Source organism: Equus asinus, chromosome 3 (assembly GCF_041296235.1).
Source record: "Equus asinus isolate D_3611 breed Donkey chromosome 3, EquAss-T2T_v2, whole genome shotgun sequence".
Classification (NCBI taxonomy): Eukaryota; Metazoa; Chordata; class Mammalia; order Perissodactyla; family Equidae; genus Equus; species Equus asinus.
The window spans coordinates 82119853-82137253 of record NC_091792.1 but is presented as its reverse complement, the minus strand read 5'-3'; the positions used below and the strand labels follow the sequence as shown (position 1 = coordinate 82137253).

General features: G+C 38.7%; 1 long non-coding RNA gene across 8 annotated transcripts in view; it reads left to right on the top strand.

Moving 5' to 3' along the window:
- Nucleotides 1-17401, top strand: part of LOC139044828 (uncharacterized) — a 75478-nt gene that overhangs the window by 29220 nt on the left and 28857 nt on the right. The window lies entirely within an intron of this gene.

Sequence of the window (17401 nt, the reverse complement as noted above, 5' to 3'; positions counted from 1 at the left end):
GTCTCTAAACTTGAGTAGTCCTTTTGATTTTCTAAACCTGTGTCTCATTGTTGCGGAATTAGGATGTTACTAGAGAGTTTTTTCTAGTAGTGTAGCGTAAGCTCCTCATGTCTTGGTGTGCTGAGCTGATTACTCAGAGGAAGTGAAACCAATTTGCATAAGGAGCCTGACCATCAGGATTTGGATTTGAGAAAACCTCTGTATGTGAACTAAGAGAGTGTTGGCCAGGACCCAAGACCCTGATGAACAAGAGGCACAAGGAAATGCATTTCCAATGAAAGGCAACAGCGGTGGGCAGGTTTTAGCTAGAAGGGAAGAGAAGAAGAGAAAATGGTCTTTCTGTGACAACTGGTACTGTCGTATGATTTTTCTTCTTTAGCATGTTGATGTGGTGGATTAAATTGATTAATTCCAAATGTTGAACCAGTCTTAACAGACCTGGAAAAAATCCCCCTTGCTAATTCCTTTTATATATTACTGGATTAATTTTGCTAATTTTTTTTAAAGATTTCTGAGTCTATATTTATGAGAGTTATTGGTGTTAGTTTTCTTTCTTTTCACTGTCTTCATCTGATTTTGGTGTCATGGTAATACAATTTCATAAACTCGACCTCCTCCTCTGAGGAATTAGTCCATTTCATACAGGCCGTCAAATTTATGTAAGTAGAGCTGTGCTCTCTCTCTTTGTTTTAAAAAACAGCTTTATTAAGACACAATACACCTACTATACAATTCATCCATTTAAAGTGCACAGTTTAACTTTTTGTGTATTCACAGATATGTGCAACCATCACTACAATCAATTTTTGAATACTTTCATCAACTCAGAAAGCGCTCCCATACCTCCCTGTGCCTTCATTCCACCCCCGCCTCCCCACCAGCCCTCCACAACCACTCACGTACTGTTTGTCTCCATAGATTTACCTATTCTGAACATTTTACATGAATGGAATCATATGATATGTGTTATTTTATGACTGGCTTCTTTCACTTAGCATAATGTTTTCAAGGTTCATCTGTGTTATAGCATGTATCCATATTTCATTCCTTTTTATGGTCAAAAAAATTCCATTGTATGGATACACTACATTATCCATTCATCAGTTGATGCACATTTGGGGTTGTTTGCACTTTTTTGGATATTATGAATCATGCTGCTATCATCATTCCTGTACAAGTTTTTGTGTAGATGTATCTTTTTATTTTTCTTGGGTATATACTTAGAAATTGAATTGCTGGGTTACATGGTAGGAATCTATGTTTAATTGTTTGAGACACTGCCAGCCTTGATTCCAAGAGTGGCTGCACCATTTTACATTCCTACCAGCAGTGTGTGAGGGTTCCAGGTTTTCCACATCCTCATCAACATTTGATATTATCTTTTTTTTTATTATAGCCATCCTATATAGCATCCTGTGGGTATAAAGTGGTATCTCATTGTGATTTTGATTTGCGTTTCCCTGATATCTAATGATGTCAAGCATCTTTTCACATGCCTATTGGCCATCTATATATCTCCTTTGGAGAAATGTCAATTCAGATCATTTACCCGCTTTTAATTGAGCTCTTTGTCTTCTTCTTATTAAATTGTAAGAATTCTTTATTCTATATATACATCTGTTATCAGGTATATGACTTGAGAATATTTTCTCCCATCCTGAGTTGTCTTTTCACTTTCTCTATAGGATCCTTTGTAGCACAAAAACTTTTAACTTGGTGAAGTCCAATTTCTCTACTTTCTTTTTTGGTTTTATAACTAGGAAATTATTGCCTAATCCAACGTTACAAAGATTAACACTGATAATTTTTTCTAAGAGTTTGATAGTTTAGCTTTGACATTTAGGTCTTTGATCCATTTTGATTTAATTTGTATATGATGTGAGGTGAGGGCCCAGCTTTGTTCTTTTGTGTAGATATCCAGTTGTCCCAGCACCATTTGTCAAAAAGAATATTCTTCAACAACTTGAATGTCTGGTACCCTTGTCAAAAATCAATAGACTATAGATAGATGAGTTTGTTTATGGACTCTCCATTCTATTCTAGGTCCTTGCATTTCTATAGAATTTTAGAATCAACCTGTCAATTTTTATTTTTTTTGAGGAAGATTGGCCCTGAGCTCACATCTGTTGCCAATCTTCCTCTTTTTGCTTGAAGAAGATGGTCGCTGAGGAGGTTGGTGTCAAGATGGCAGCATAGGCAGACCCTGAGTTCACCTCGTCCCATGAACGCAACCGAGTTAGAACTTTTCTTGGAATAATTGCCCCTGAAAGAGAACTGAAAACTGGAAAAAAACAAAGAACCACCACAACAAGTGACAAGAATCCCCACCTTCTGACTGAGGCAGAAGAGGCTGAAATTCCTTTCTCAAGAGAAAAAAGCCACCTTTGCGAGCCACGGATCTTCAGTGTTGGCCAGGAGAAATCCTAAGGTACACAGCCTTTCCTGCCAGAGTGGGGACCTGAGCGGGGGCACATTACCACTATAAGCATCCTTTGGACTCAGCACAACTGACATGAGTCTCATAATATCTAGCTTTGCTGGCTATGAATTACAACAAGGAATACCCCTAGAAAATCTTTTGGATATAAGTGGAATAAAGCCAGCTCTTAAAGGGCCCACATCATCTGTGTCTCTAAACTTGAGTAGTCCTTTTGATTTTCTAAACCTGTTTCTCATTGTTGACACAACTCATCTGTTTCACCACACACAAATTCATCTGTTTCATAAAGCAACCTGAAATCACCAGAAGGAAATATGCACAGTCATTGGGGAAAAGAGACTCACCTAATAGTCTCTTGGTGCATCTTGGTGAGAGGTGAGACCTCTCCAGGGACTAAGACATTGACATCAGCCATTATTTTTACCTATGACAAGTGTGCTGGCACAGAGGCAGGCAGACACCATTGGAGCTCTTCCCCTGGCCTGTTAGCCCAGAGTCTGCCCCGGCCACTAGATTTAATCCAGCTTAGCCAGGGCAGTCAGCCTGCCCTAGGGACTGGTCCCACCCAACAGCAAGCCCTGGAGCAACTCTTTGGCCTGCATAGACTGGGAGCCTGGATCCGCTGCAGGCAGGCAAGTGGCTCTGGCTCTGTGGGGCATGGTGGAATGTGTGGGGCATTGGAGGAGGGTGTAGGGGCCACTGTGATGGGGTCACTGGGTCTGCTCCAGGGAGTTGGGATGTGTTCATGGGCCAGGACTGTGTTGACGGTGTGTGTGGACCTGTGGGCCATGGGGCTTATCAGCAGCAGAAGACCTCTGCTTCTCAAACAGCTACATAGGGAATCAGCCCCACCTTCCAAAGCCCTAAACAATTAGGTGCTCCCCTGCCTGGGTCCAGCTTCACTCAGCAGCAATCCTGAGAGAGTTGACAACAGCCTTGCAGGCCAGAGGCCTACAGCATTTGTAAGCACCTAAGCCTAGCAACCAGCCATGCTGGGCACCTACTCACTTTACAGAAAAACTGCAACAGGAATGTGCTATTGGACCTTGCAGCCAACTGTGCTGGGGCTCCCCAAATCTGATAAAGTGACTGAAGAGTCCATAGCAGCCCCCCTGTAGCTCAGCATTACAACCAGCTGGCCAGGGGGACAGCCTAGACTCCCTGGGCACCTGCAGCAAGAGCAACCCTGCCACCACAGAAGGACACATGTAGCCCACATGGGGGTCAGTCTTGGAACATTTGGAACTGGTGACAGGAGGGAAGAACACTGCTGGGCCTCAAAAGGCAGCTCTTACATAAGGCTGCTTCTCCAAGAGCAGCAGACGTAGCTGACCCACCTAACACATAGGTATAAGCACAGAGAAAGAGGCAAAATGAGGAGGCAAGGGAATATATTCCAAGCAAGGGAACAGGACAAAACCCTAGAAAAAGAACTAAATGAAAGAGAAATAAACAATCTACCCAACAAAAAGTTCAAACAAAAAGTCATAAGGATCCTCACTGATCTTGGGAGAAGAATGGGTGAACAAAGTGAGTACATAAACAAAGAATTAGAAAATATAAAAAAGAACCAATCAGAAATGAAGAATACAATACTGGAAAAGAAAAACTCCCTAGAAGGACTCAATCGCAAAGTGGGTGATACAGAAGAACGGATCAGCGAGCTGGGAGAAAGACTAGAGCAAATCACACAAGCTGAACAGGTAAAAGAAGAAAAGAATGTAAAAGAATCAGAATAGTCTAAGAGACCTCTGGGACAACATCGAGCACACTAACATTCATTTTATAGGTGTCCCAGAAGGAGAAGAAAGAGACAAAGGGGCAGAGATTGTCACTGAGCTAGCATCTGCGTCAATTGTCTGCTATCTTATGTGGGATGCTGCCACAGTGTGGCTTGGTGAGTGATGCTATGTCTGTGCCTGGGATCCAAACCTGTGATGTCCATGCCACCAAAACAGAGTATGCTACATTAACCACTATACCACCAGGCTTGCCCCAAGAATCAACATGTCAGGGCTGGTCCATGGCCGAGTGGTTAAGTTTGTGTGCTCTGCTTCAGTGGCCCAGGATTTAGCAGGTTTAGATCCTGGGCATGGACATGGCACTGTCATCAGGCCATGATGAGGTGGCATCCCACATAACAAAACCAGGGGGACCTCCAGCTACAATATACAACTATGTACTGGGGGGCTTTGGGGAGGAGAAGAAGAAAGAAAGATTGGCAACAGATGTTAGTGCAGATTGGTTTATTGTAACCTATCATTAAAGGAAAAAAAAGGAAGTAGAGAAAGAAAACAATTAAGAAAAAAAGAATCAACCTGTAAATTTTTATAAAAAGCCAGCTTAACTATTACAGGGCTGTGTCAAATCTGACATCACTTCGGGAGGTATTGCCATCTAACCATATTAAGTTTTCCAATCCATGAACATGAGCTATCTTGCCATTATTTAGATCTTTGAGTTCTTTTAAGAGTATTTTATAATTTCAAATAATAAGTTTTGCTTTACTTTTGTTTAATTTATTCCTAGATATTTTGTTCTTTTTGATGTTATTGTAAATGGAATTATTTTCTTAATAGAAACACCACAATTGACTTTTATATATTGATCGTGTGTCTCATAACTTTGTTATAGATGTATTATTAGTTCTAATAGTTTTCTAGTGGATTCATTAGGATTTTTTTTGTATGCAAGCTCATCTTATCTGCAATTAGAAATAGTTTTCTGAGCAAGGTCTGATGGCCTAGTAGTTCAAGTTTGGTGCATGCTCCTTTAGCAGCCTGCGTTTATTTAGTTCATGCATGTGGAACCACACCATTTGTCTCTCAGTAGCCATGCTGTGGTGGTGGCTCACATAGAAGAAGTAGAAGGACTTACAACTAGTATATCCAACTATGCACTATTGCTTTGGGGATGGAAACAAAAGGAGAGAAAGATTGGTAACAGATCTTAGCTCAGGACAAATCTTTCCCAGCAAAAAAAAAAAAGAAAAAAGAAAAAAAAGTAAAAGTTTTTCTTCTTTCTTTCCAATCCAATGCCTTTTTTTTAACTTCTTGCCTAACTGTATTGGATAGAACTTCCAGACAATGTTGAATAGAAATGGCAAAAGTGGACATCTTGGTCTTCTTTCTCATCATAGGGGGAAAGCATCCAGTCTTTGATTATTAAGTATAATGTTTGCTGTGGGCTTTTCATAGAAGCTCTTTATCAGTTTGAAGAAGTTCCCTTCTACTCTTAGTTTGTTGAATCTTTCTATCATGAAATGGTTGTGCATTTTGTTAGTTTTCTGTCTCTATTAAGATTATCATGTGGCTTTTGATTCTTATTTTATTGCTGTGGTGGATAGCATTAAGTGATTTTTGGATGTGAAACCAGTCTTGCATACCTGGGATGTATCTCACTTGGTCATTGTACATGATTCTTTTCATACGTTGCTAGATTTAGTTTACTCGTATTTTGTTGAGAATTTTTTGTCCTTATTCATAAGAAATGAAGATATGATTTTCTTTTCTTGTGATGTATTTGTCTGGTTTTGGTATCAGGATAATCCTGGCTTCGTAGAAAGAGTTGGCAAGTGTTGTTCTCTCCTTTTATATTTTTTGGAAGAATTTGTGGAAAATTGGTATTAATTTTTCATTAAAGCTTTTGTGGAATCACCAGTGAAGACTTCTGGGCTTGGGCCTGTCTTTGTGTCAAGCTGATTAGAAATTTAATTTCTTCACTTGTTATAGGTCTATTTAGACTGTCTATTCCTTCTTGAGTTAGTTTTTGTAGTTTTTGTCTTCCTAGAAATTTATCCATTTCACCTGAGTTATCTAACTTGTTGGCATACCATTGCTCATAGCAATTTTTTTATAATCCTTTTTATTTCTATGAGGATGGCAGTAAAGTCTGTAGTGATTTGAGTCTTATGTCTTGGTCAGTCTAGCTAAAAGTTTGTTAATTTTGTTGATCATTTCAAAAGAACCAGCTTTTGGGGTTTCATCAATTTTCTCCACTATTTTTCTATTTATTTCATTAATTTTAGTTCTAATCTTCACCATTCCTCTCCTTTTGCTTGATTTTGGTGTAGTTTGCTCTTTGGTTTCCAGTGTCTTAAGGTGGAAAGTTTGGTTATTGACTTAAGATTTTTCTTCTTTTTAAACACAGGCCTTTATAGCAATAAATTTTCTTCTAAGCATGGTTTTAGCTACAGCCCATAAGTTTTGATGTGCTGTCTCTTCATTTTCATTCTTCTCTTCTTAGAGTATTTTCTAATCTCCTTTTTCATTTGTCCTTTGACCCATTGATTATTTAGGAGTATGTTCTTTAAAATCTCCATATTTGTCAGTTTCTCAAATTTCTTTCTGTTTTTGATTTTTAATTTCATTCCATTATGTGGTCAGAGATCATACTTTCTAGTACTATCCTTTTAAATTTATAGAGGTTTGTTTTATGACCTAGCATATGGTTTATTGTGGAGAATGTTTCACGTACACTTGAGAAGAATGTATATTCTGCTGTTATTGGCTGGAGTGTTCTTTAGATGCGTTCTAGGTCTGGTTGCTTTATAGACTTGTTCAAATCTATTTCCTTGCTGACCTTCTGTCTACTTCAATCAAATATTGAAAGTCAGGTATCGAGGTCTCCAACTGTTATTGTTGAATTGTCTACTTGTCCCTTAATTTCTATCCTTTTTTTTCATGGGCTTTGATGCTCTGTTGTTAGATTCACATGAGTTTTTTAATTGTAATATGTTCTTGATGAATCTAGCTTTTAATCATTATTAAATCTTCCACTTTATATCTAGTAACACTTTAAATAGTCTATTTTGTTTAATATTAGTATAGTGTCTCCAGCTAACTTGTGGTCACTGTTTGCATGTTATCTTTTACAAGCCTCTTCTTTCAATGTATTTATGTCTCTGAACACCGTCATGCACCACATGATGACATTTTAGTCAATGATGGACCATATATAACTGTGGTGCCATAAGATTAGTACCATATAACCTAGGTGTGTAGTAGGTTATACCGCCTAGGTCTGTGTAAGTACACTCTACGATGAACTACAATGATGAACTTGCCTAACGATGCATTTCTCAGAACGCATCCCCATCATTAAGTGACACACGATTGTATGTAAATGTAGACAGCACATACTTGGATCTTGTTTGTTTATCCAGTGTGACAATCCCTGTCTCTTGATTTGGTTGTTCAATCCATTCATATTTAATGTTATTATTAATATAGTTGGGCATACACTTGCCATTTTACTTTTAATTTTCTGTATGTTTCATGTCTTTTTTCTTTCTATTTCTCTTTACTGCTTTCTTTTTTACTAAATCAATGAGTCTAATGTGGAATTTAAATTTCTTTAATGATTTTTCTCACTATATTTTTTGAGTTATTTCCTTAGTGGTTGCTCTAGGCCTTGTATACACATTAACTTATCAGAATCAGCTTCAGATTACTACTAAGGTAATGCCAGGGAGGTATAGAAATGTTGCTACATTTTAGCTGTATCCCCTTCATCGTTTTTGTCATATTCTTTTTATATATATTGTGTGTATAAATGTTAGAAAACTAATAATACATTGTTATAAATATTATTTTATATAATTTTATGTTGTTTAAAGAAGCTGAGAGGAGTAAGGTGAGCAAGTATATGTTTATAGCTTTTGATATATTAAACTTTCGATTTATTATTTTTGGTTCTCTTTATCTATTCCTGTGATTGAGTTACAAGCTGAAATCTTTTCCTTAGCCCAATACACCTTTGTTCCCGCCCATCTCCTTGGTGCTGTTATTGGCAAAGATACTACATTCTGTATATATCACAGACCCAAGAACACATTATACACATATTATGTTATGCAATTGCTTTTTAAGTCAGCTGAGAGGAGATAAATAAGCCTTTATAATTTCATAACTACCTAAACACTGCTCTTTTCCCCCCTCCCTGTGGATTCAAATTCCTGTCTGGAGTCACTTGCTTTCAGCCTAAAGAACCTCCTTTTGCTTTATCTGTTTACTTTTTAGGTTAGATGGCCTGTTTCCCCCCCAGCTCTATTGAGATATAGTTGACATATAATATTGTGTAAGATTAAGATGTACAATGCGATGATTTGATACACATACATATTGTGAAATGTTTACCACAATGGTGGTTAACACATCCTTCCCCTCACATAATTGTCATTTTTAGTTATTGTTTTTTTTAAATTTTTTAAAAATTTTTTATTTTATTTTTTTTTCGGATGTACATCATATTTCAAATTCTGGATACACTACCTCATGTTCACAACCAGAACACGAATTATAGTGCATCCCCTCACACGTGACCCTCATCACCCCTTTTGCCTTCCCCCTCCCCCCTTCGCCAATGGTAACCACCAGTCCAATCTCCAATGCTATGTATTTTTTTTTGTCGTTTTTATCTTCTACTTATGAGTGAGATAGTATGGTATTTGACTTTCTCCCTCTGACTTATTTCACTCAGCATAATACCCTCAAGGTCCATCCATGTTGTCACAAATGGCTGGATTTCATAATTTCTCATGGCTGAGTAGTAGTCCATAGTGTATAAATACCACACCTTCTTTATCCATTTGTCCCTTGATGGGCACCTAGGTTGCTTCCGAGTCTTGGCTATTGTGTATAATGCCGCAATGAACATAGGGGTGCAAGTATCTTTATGCCTTTGTGTTTTCAAGATCTTTGGATAAATACCCAGCAGTGGAATAGCTGGATCATATGGTAGATCTATCTTTAATTTTCTGAGGATACTCCAAACTGCTTTCCATAGTGGCCGCACCAATTTGCACTGCCACCAGCAATGAACAAGTGCTCCCTTCTCTCCACACCCTCTCCAACATTTGTTGTTTCTTGTCTTGTTAATTATAGCCATTCTGACCAGAGTGAGGTGATACCTCATTGCAGTTTTGATTTGCAATTCCCTGATAGCTAATGATGTTGAGCATCTTTTCATATGCCTGTTGGCCATCTGTCTTTCTTCTTTGGAGAAATCTCTGTTCAGATCTTTTGCCCATTTTCTAATTGGGTTGTTGGTTTTTTTGTTGTTGAGCTGTATGAGTTCTTTGTGTATTTTGGATATTAACCCCTTATCTGATATGTGGGTTGCAAATATCTTCTCCCAATTGTTAGGTTGTCTTTTCGTTTTGTTGATCGTTTCCTTTGCTGTGCAGAAACTTTTTAGTTTGATGTAGTCCCATTTGTTCATTTTTTCTTTTGTTTCTCTTGCCCGGTCAGACATGGGACTTGAAAATATCCTGCTCAGACCAATGTCATAGAGCGTACTGCCTATGTTTTCTTCTAGAAGTCTCATGGTTTCGGGTCTTACATTCAAGTCTTTAATCCATTTTGAGTTGATTTTTGTGCATGGTGTAAGGGAATGGTCTACTTTCATTCTTTTGCATGTGGCTGTCCAGTTTTCCCAACACCATTTATTGAAGAGACTCTCCTTTCTCCATCGTATGCTCTTGGCTCCCTTGTCGAATATTAGCTGTCCATAAACGTGTGGGTTTACTTCTGGGCTCTCAATTTTGTTCCATGGATCTGTGTGTCTGTTTTTGTGCCAGTACCATGCTGTTTTGGTTGCTATGGCTTTGTAGTATAATTTGAAATCAGGGAGTGTGATACCTCCAGCTTTGTTCTTTTTTCTCAGGAATCCTTTGGCTATTCGGGGTCTTTTGTTGTTCCATATAAATTTTAGGATTCTTTGTTCTATTTCTGTAAAAAATGTTGTTGGAACTTTGATAGGGATTGCGTTGAATCTATAGATTGCTTTAGGAAGTATGGACATTTTATCAATGTTAATTCTTCCAATCCAAGAGCACTGGAATATCTTTCCATTTCTTTGTGTCTTCTTCGATTTCTTGCAACAATGTTTTATAGTTTTCGGTGTACAGATCTTTCACCTCTTTCGTTAAGTTTATTCCTGGGTATTTTATTCTTTTTGTTGCAATTGTAAATGGGATGGTATTCTTAATTTCTCTTTCTGCTACTTCGCTGTTAGTGTATAGAAACGCCACGGATTTTTGTACATTGATTTTGTATCCTGCAACTTGACTGTATTCCTTTATTATTTCTAAAAGTTTTTTAGTGGACTCTTTAGGGTTTTCTAGATATAAAATCATGTCATCTGCAAAGAGTGACAGTTTCACTTCTTCTTTTCCAATGTGGATCCCTTTTATTTCTTTTTCTTGCCTGATTGCTGTGGCTAGAACTTCCAATACTATGTTAAATAAGAGTGGTGACAGTGGGCATCCTTGTCTGGTTCCTGTTCTTAGAGGGATAGCTTTCAGTTTTTCTCCATTGAGAATGATATTTGCTGTGGGTTTGTCATATATGGCCTTTATTATGTGGAGGTATTTTCCTTCTATACCAAATTTATTTAAAGTTTTTATCATAAATGGATGCTCTATCTTGTCAAATGCTTTCTCTGCATCTATTGAGATGATAATGAGATTTTTATTCTTCATTTTGTTAATGTGGTGTATCACGTTGATAGATTTGCGGATGTTGAACCATCCCTGCATCCCCGGAATGAAACCCACTTGATCATGATGTATGATCTTTTTAATGTATTCTTGTATTCGATTTGCTAGTATTTTGTTGAGGATTTTTGCATCAATGTTCATCAGTGATATTGGCCTGTAATTTTCTTTTTTTGTGTTGTCCTTGTCTGGTTTTGGTATCAGGATAATGTTTGCTTTGAAGAAAGAGTTAGGAAGCCTCCCCTCCTCTTCACTTTAGTGGAAGAATTTGAGAAGGATAGGTATTAAGTCTTCTTTGAATGTTTGGTAGAATTCACCAGGGAAGCCATCCGGTCCTGGACTTTTACTTTTTGGGAGGATTTTAATTGCTGTTTCGATCTCCTTACTGGTGATTGGTCTATTCAAATTTTCTACATCTTCTTGGTCCAGTTTTGGAAGGTTGTATGTTTCTAAGAATTTATCCATTTCTTCTAGATTATCCAATTTGTTGGTGTATAGCTTTTCATAGTATTCTCTTATTATCTTTTGTATTTCTGAGGTGTCCGTTGTAATCTCTCCTCTTTCGTTTCTGATTTTATTTATTTGAGCCTTCTCTCTTTTTTTCTTGGTGAATGTAGCTAAGGGTTTGTCAATTTTGTTTACCTTTTTGAAGAACCAGCTCTTGGTTTCATTAATTTTTTCTATTTTGTTTTAGTCTCTATTTCATTTATTTCTGCTCTGATTTTTATTATTTCCTTCCTTCTGCTGATTTTGGGCTTTGTTTGTTGTTCTTTTTCCAGTACCTTTAGGTGCACTTTTAGATTGTCTATTTGGGATTTTTCTTCTTTGTTGAGGTAGGCATGAATTGCTATAAACTTCCCTCGTAGAACCGCTTTTGCTGTATCCCACAGATTTTGGCATGTCATGTTTTCATTTTCATTTGTCTCCAGGAATTTTTTTATTTCTTCTTTGATTTCTTCATTGACCCAATCATTGTTCAGTAGCATTTTGTTCAATCTCCACATTTTTGTGGCTTTTCTGGTTTTCTTTCTGTAGTTGATTTCCAGTTTCATACCTTTGTGGTCAGAAAAGATGCATGGTATTATTTCAATCTTCTTAAATTTATTGAGACTTGTTTTGTGGCCTAATATGTGATCAATCCTGGAGAATGTTCCGTGGGCATTTGAAAAGAATTGTATTCTGTGGTTTTTGGATGGAATGTTCTGTATATATCTACGAAGTCCATCTGGCCCAATGTGTCCTTTAAGGCCAGTGTTTCCTTATTGATCTTCTGTTTGGATGATCTATCCATTGGTGTAAGTGGAATGTTAAAGTTCCCTACTATTATTGTGTTACTGTCTATTTCTCCTCTTATGTCTGTTAATAATTGTTTTATGTATTTAGGTGCTACTACTTTGGGTGCGTAGGTATTTATAAGTGTTATATTTTCTTGTTGGATTGTTCCCTTTATCATTATGTAGTGCCCGTCTTTGTCTCTTATTACAGCTTTTGATTTAAAGTCTATTTTGTCTGATATAAGGATTGCTACCCCTGCTTTCTTTTCTTTGCTATTTGCATGGAATATCTTTTTCCATCCTTTCACTTTCAGTTTGTGAGTTTCTGTAGGTCTGAAGTGTGTCTCTTGTATGCAGCATATACCTGGATCTTGTTTTTTTATCCAGTTGGCCACCCTATGGCATTTGATTGGAGCATTTAATCCATTGACATTTAAAGTAGCTATTGATAAATATGTATTTATTGCCATTTTGTCACTTTTTCTTTTTTTTGGGTGTTTTAGTAGCTCTTCTCAGTTCCTTTCTTTTTCTCTTGCTCTCTTCACTTGTGGTTTGATGGCTATCTTTGGTAATATGTTTGATTTACTTTGTCTTACTTTTTTTCCTGCTTGTTATAGGTTTCTGGTTACCATGAGGATCCTATTTAATACACTATGCATATAACAGTCTATATTGAGTAGATAGACTCTTTAGCTTGACCTCTTTCTAAAAGCTCTACTTTTTCACTCCCCTCCTCCCACGTTATATGTTTTTCACATCATATATAGTCTTTTGTTTAGTGTGTGTATATCCATTACCCTCTTATCATTGAAATAGATAATTTTAGTACATTTGTCTTTTAACCTTCATATTACCTTCATAGGTAGTTGATCTGTTGCCTTTACTATACTTTTACCTTGCAAGTGATTTTATTGCCTGTTTTTTCTTGTTGTTGTTTTGGGTTTTTTTGATAATTTTTTTGTTTTATCTCTATTTGTGGTCATTACTTTCCCACTTAAATAAGTCCCTTCAGCATTTCTTGTAGAACTGGTTTCTTAGTGATAAACTCCTTTAATTTTTGCTTGCCTGGCAAGCTCTTTATCTTTCCTTCCATTCTGAACGACAGCCTTTATGGATAGAGTATTCTTGGTTGTAGGTTTTTTCCTTTTAGCACTTCAAATATGTCGTGCCATTCTCTTCTCGCCTGTAGGGTCTCGGCTGAGAAGTCTGCTGACAGCCTGATGGGCTTCCCTTTATATGTCACTTGTGGCCTTTCTCTTGCTGCTTTTAGGATTCTCTCTTTGTCTTTAAATTTAGACATTTTGATTATAATATGTCTTCGTGGGGGCCTCTTTGGGCTTCTCTTGTTTGGAGCTCTCTGTGCTTCCTGAACTTGGATGTCTGTTTCCTTCCTCAGGTGAGGAAAATTTTCCTCTATTATTTCGACAAATAAATTTTCTGCCCTTTTGTCTCTCTCTTCTCCTTCTGGGACCCCTATAATCCGAATGTTAGGATGCTTGATATTGTCCCAGAGTTCCCTTACACTGTTCTCATTCTGTCTAATTCTTTTTTCCCTTTTCTGTTCTGCTTGGGTGATTTCCTCTAATCTTTCATCTAGCTCGCTGATCCATTCTTCTGCTTCCTCTACTCTGCTATTGAGTCCCTCTAGTGAATTTCTCATTTCAAGTATTGTATTCTTCATTTCTGATTGGTTCTTTTTTATATCTTCCAGTTCTTTGCTGATGTGCTCACTGTGTTCATCCATTCTTCTCTGCATATCTGTGAGCATCCTCATTATATTTTGTTTGAATTCCTTGTCAAGGAGGTAGCTAGTTTCTGTTTCACTTAGTTCTTTTTCTGGTGTTTTGTAGTGTTCCCTTGCTTGGAAAGTATTCCTTTGCCTCCTCATTATGCCTCTTTCTCTGTGCTATTTTCTTTGTACTAGGTGAGTCAGCTATGTCTCCTGACCTTGGAGAAGTGGCCTTATGTATGAGATGCCTTATGAGGCCCAACAGTGTGCTTCCCTCTCATCACCAGACCATAAGAACCAGGATTGTCCCCTTTGTGGGCTACTTGTGTTCTTCTGCTGTGGCAGGGTTGCTCCCACTGCAGGTACCCAGGGAGTCTAGTCTTTCCTTCCCTAGCCAGCTGTTTGTAAATCTGGTTTGGAGGGGCCTCAGCACTGTTGGCTACAAAGTCTATTAGCACACTCTTATTGCAAGTGTCCTCTTAATTGAGTTGGTACCCAGTGTAGCTGGTTGCTAGGCTCAGGGGCGTACAGTTGTGATAGGCGTGAGGCCAACAAGGCTGATGTCAGTTCTCTTAGGAGTACAGCTGAGTGGGGCTAGCCCTTGGCATGGAGGCACTCAGTTGTTTCAGGCTTTGGAAGGTGGGGCTGATCCTTTTTATGGCTATTTGCAAAGCACAAGTCTTCTGCCCCTGATAAGCCTCAACCCCCTCTGGACCACATACACCGTCAACGCAGTCCTGGTCCGTGCACACTTCTCAACCCCCTGGAGTGTACCCCACCACCACACTGCAGAGGCTCCCACCTCTGCCCCAATGCCCCCCACAGTTCGCCTGGTCCTCACACAAGCCCTACCCACAGAGGCAGACACCTTTGCCTGCCTGTAGATGATCAAGGCACTCAGTCAATGCAGGCTGAAAAGTAGCCTGAGGGCTTGCTGTTAGGTGGGGCCAGTCCCTAGGGTGGGTTGCCTGCCCTGGCTGAACTGGATTAAATCTGTGCTCTAGTGGGTGTGGCAGAACCCTGGGCTGAGAGCCCAAGGGACGCACCTCAATGGCCCCAGCCGGTGTCCGTATCAGCATGCCTGGACCAGCTCAGAACAATGGCTCCCACCAATGTCTCAGTCTCAGGAGAGGATCCTCCTCTCACCAAGATGCCCCCAGAGCTCACCAGGTGAGTCTTGATTCACCAAAAGACAGTCAGCCTTCTCTCTGGTGATTTTAGGTTGCTGCCATGAGTGAGTTTGTGCGTGGGCCCTGTAAGACCTGGATCTTTTCGGCTTTCAGATGATAGCTTTTCTGGGGTGTCCTTGCTGCAGTTAATAGCGAGCAAAGCCAGATAGTAAGACCCCCATCTGAGTTGGGCCGAGTCCGAAGGATGGTTATAGCAGTATTGCCCCCGCTCTGGACCTCACTCCTCCAGGGAGGGCTGCGTACCTTAGGTTGGCTCCCGCCTGGCCAGCTGAGAAGCTCCGCTGCTCCCAAAGGTGGCTTTTTTCCTCTCTGGCCGGAGTTCCTGCCTCTTCTGCTTTTGGCAGGACTGTCCTTTGTCGTGGGGGTTCTTTTTATCCAGTTTTCAGTTTTCAATCCAGGGTGATTCTTTCCAAAATTGTTGTAACCTGGTTGTGTTCGTGGGAGGTGGTGAGTTCAACGTCTGCTCACAGCGCCATCTTGACGAGAACTCTTTTGCTATTGTTTTGATGAGAACATTTCAGATCTACTCTCATAGCAACTTTGATGTATACAATACAGTATTGTTAACTTTAGTGACCGTTTTGTGCGTTAGATCCCAGGAACTAATTTATCTGATAACTGAAAGTTTGTCCCCTTTGACCAACATCTCCCCATTTCCCTTCCCCCTAAGCCCTGGGAGCCATCATATTTATCCTCTGTTTCTATGAATCTGATGTTTTTAGATTCAACATATAAGTGAGATCATAAAGTGTTTGCCATTTTCTTTTTGACATTTCATTTAGCATATGCCCTCAAGGTCCATCCATGTTGTAGCAAATAGCAGGATTTCCTTCATTTTTATGGTTGAATAATATTCCATGGCATGTGCATGCCCGTGTGTGTGCACACACACAAGCACACACCCCATTTTCTTTATTCGTCCATGGATGCACAGTTATGTTGTTTCCATGTCTTGGTTATTGTGAATAGTGCTCCAATGAACATAGGAGTGCAGAGATCTCTTTGAGATAGTGGTTTGATTTCTTTTGGATGTATACCCAGAAGTGGGATTCTTGTATCATATGGTAGTTCTGTTTTCAATTTTTTTAGGAATCTCCATGCTGTTTTCCATAGTGGCTGCACCAATCTACAGTTCCACCAAGAGTACACCAGGGCTCTCTTTGCTCCATGTCCTCACCAGCATTTATTAGCACTTGTCTTTTGATCATAGCCATCCTAAGAGATGTGAGGTGACATCTCTCTTGGATTTTGTTTTGCATTTTGCTGATGATTAGTGATGTTGAGCACCTTTTCAAGTACTTTCTGGTCATTTGTTTGTCTTCTTTGGAAAAATGTCCATCCAGGTCCTTTGGCTCATGTTTAATCAGATTATTTGGGTTTTTTTTGCTATTGAGTTATATGAGTTTCTTATATATTCTGGATATTAACCTCTTATCAGACACATGGTTTACAAATATTTTCTCTCATTCTGTAGGTTGCCTTTTCATTTTGTAGACTGTTTCTTTTGCCATATGGACACTTTTTAGTTTGATGTAGTCCCACTTGTTGATTTTTGCTTTGTTGTGTGTGCTTTTGGTGTTAGATCACAAAATTCCTTGCTAAGACTGATGTCAAGGAGATTTTCCCCACGTTTTTTTCTAGGGGTTTTATGGTTTCAGGTCTTACATCCAAATTCTTAACCCATTTTGAGTTAATTTTAATGAGTGATGCAAGATACAGGTTCAGTTTCATTCTTTTGCTTGAAATTGCGTGTGAATATCAGTTTTTTCATCATCATTTATTGAAGAGACTATCCTTTCCCCATTGAGTATTCTTGGCACCCTTGTCAAATATTTGTTGGCCGTAGACATTTGGGTTTACTTTTGGACTCTTGATTCTGTTACATTCGTCTATGTATGTTTTTATGCCCATACCATAAAGTAAAAGCATCCTTGTCTTGTTCCTGACCTCAGAGGGAAAACTTTCAACCTTTCACCATTGAGTATGATGGGTTTGTCATATATGGCCTGTATTATTTTGAGCTATGTTCCTTCTATACCTAATTTGTTCAGAGTTTTGATCATTAACGGATGTTGAATTTTGTCAAATGCTTTTACTGCATCTACTGAGATGACTCTACAATTTTTATCATTTATTCTATTAATTTAGTATATCACATTTATTGACTTGCATATGTTGAACCATCCTTGCATCCCAGGGATAATTCCCCCTTCATCATGGTGTATGATCCTTTTAATGACTGTTGAATTCAGTTTAGTAGTATTTTACTGA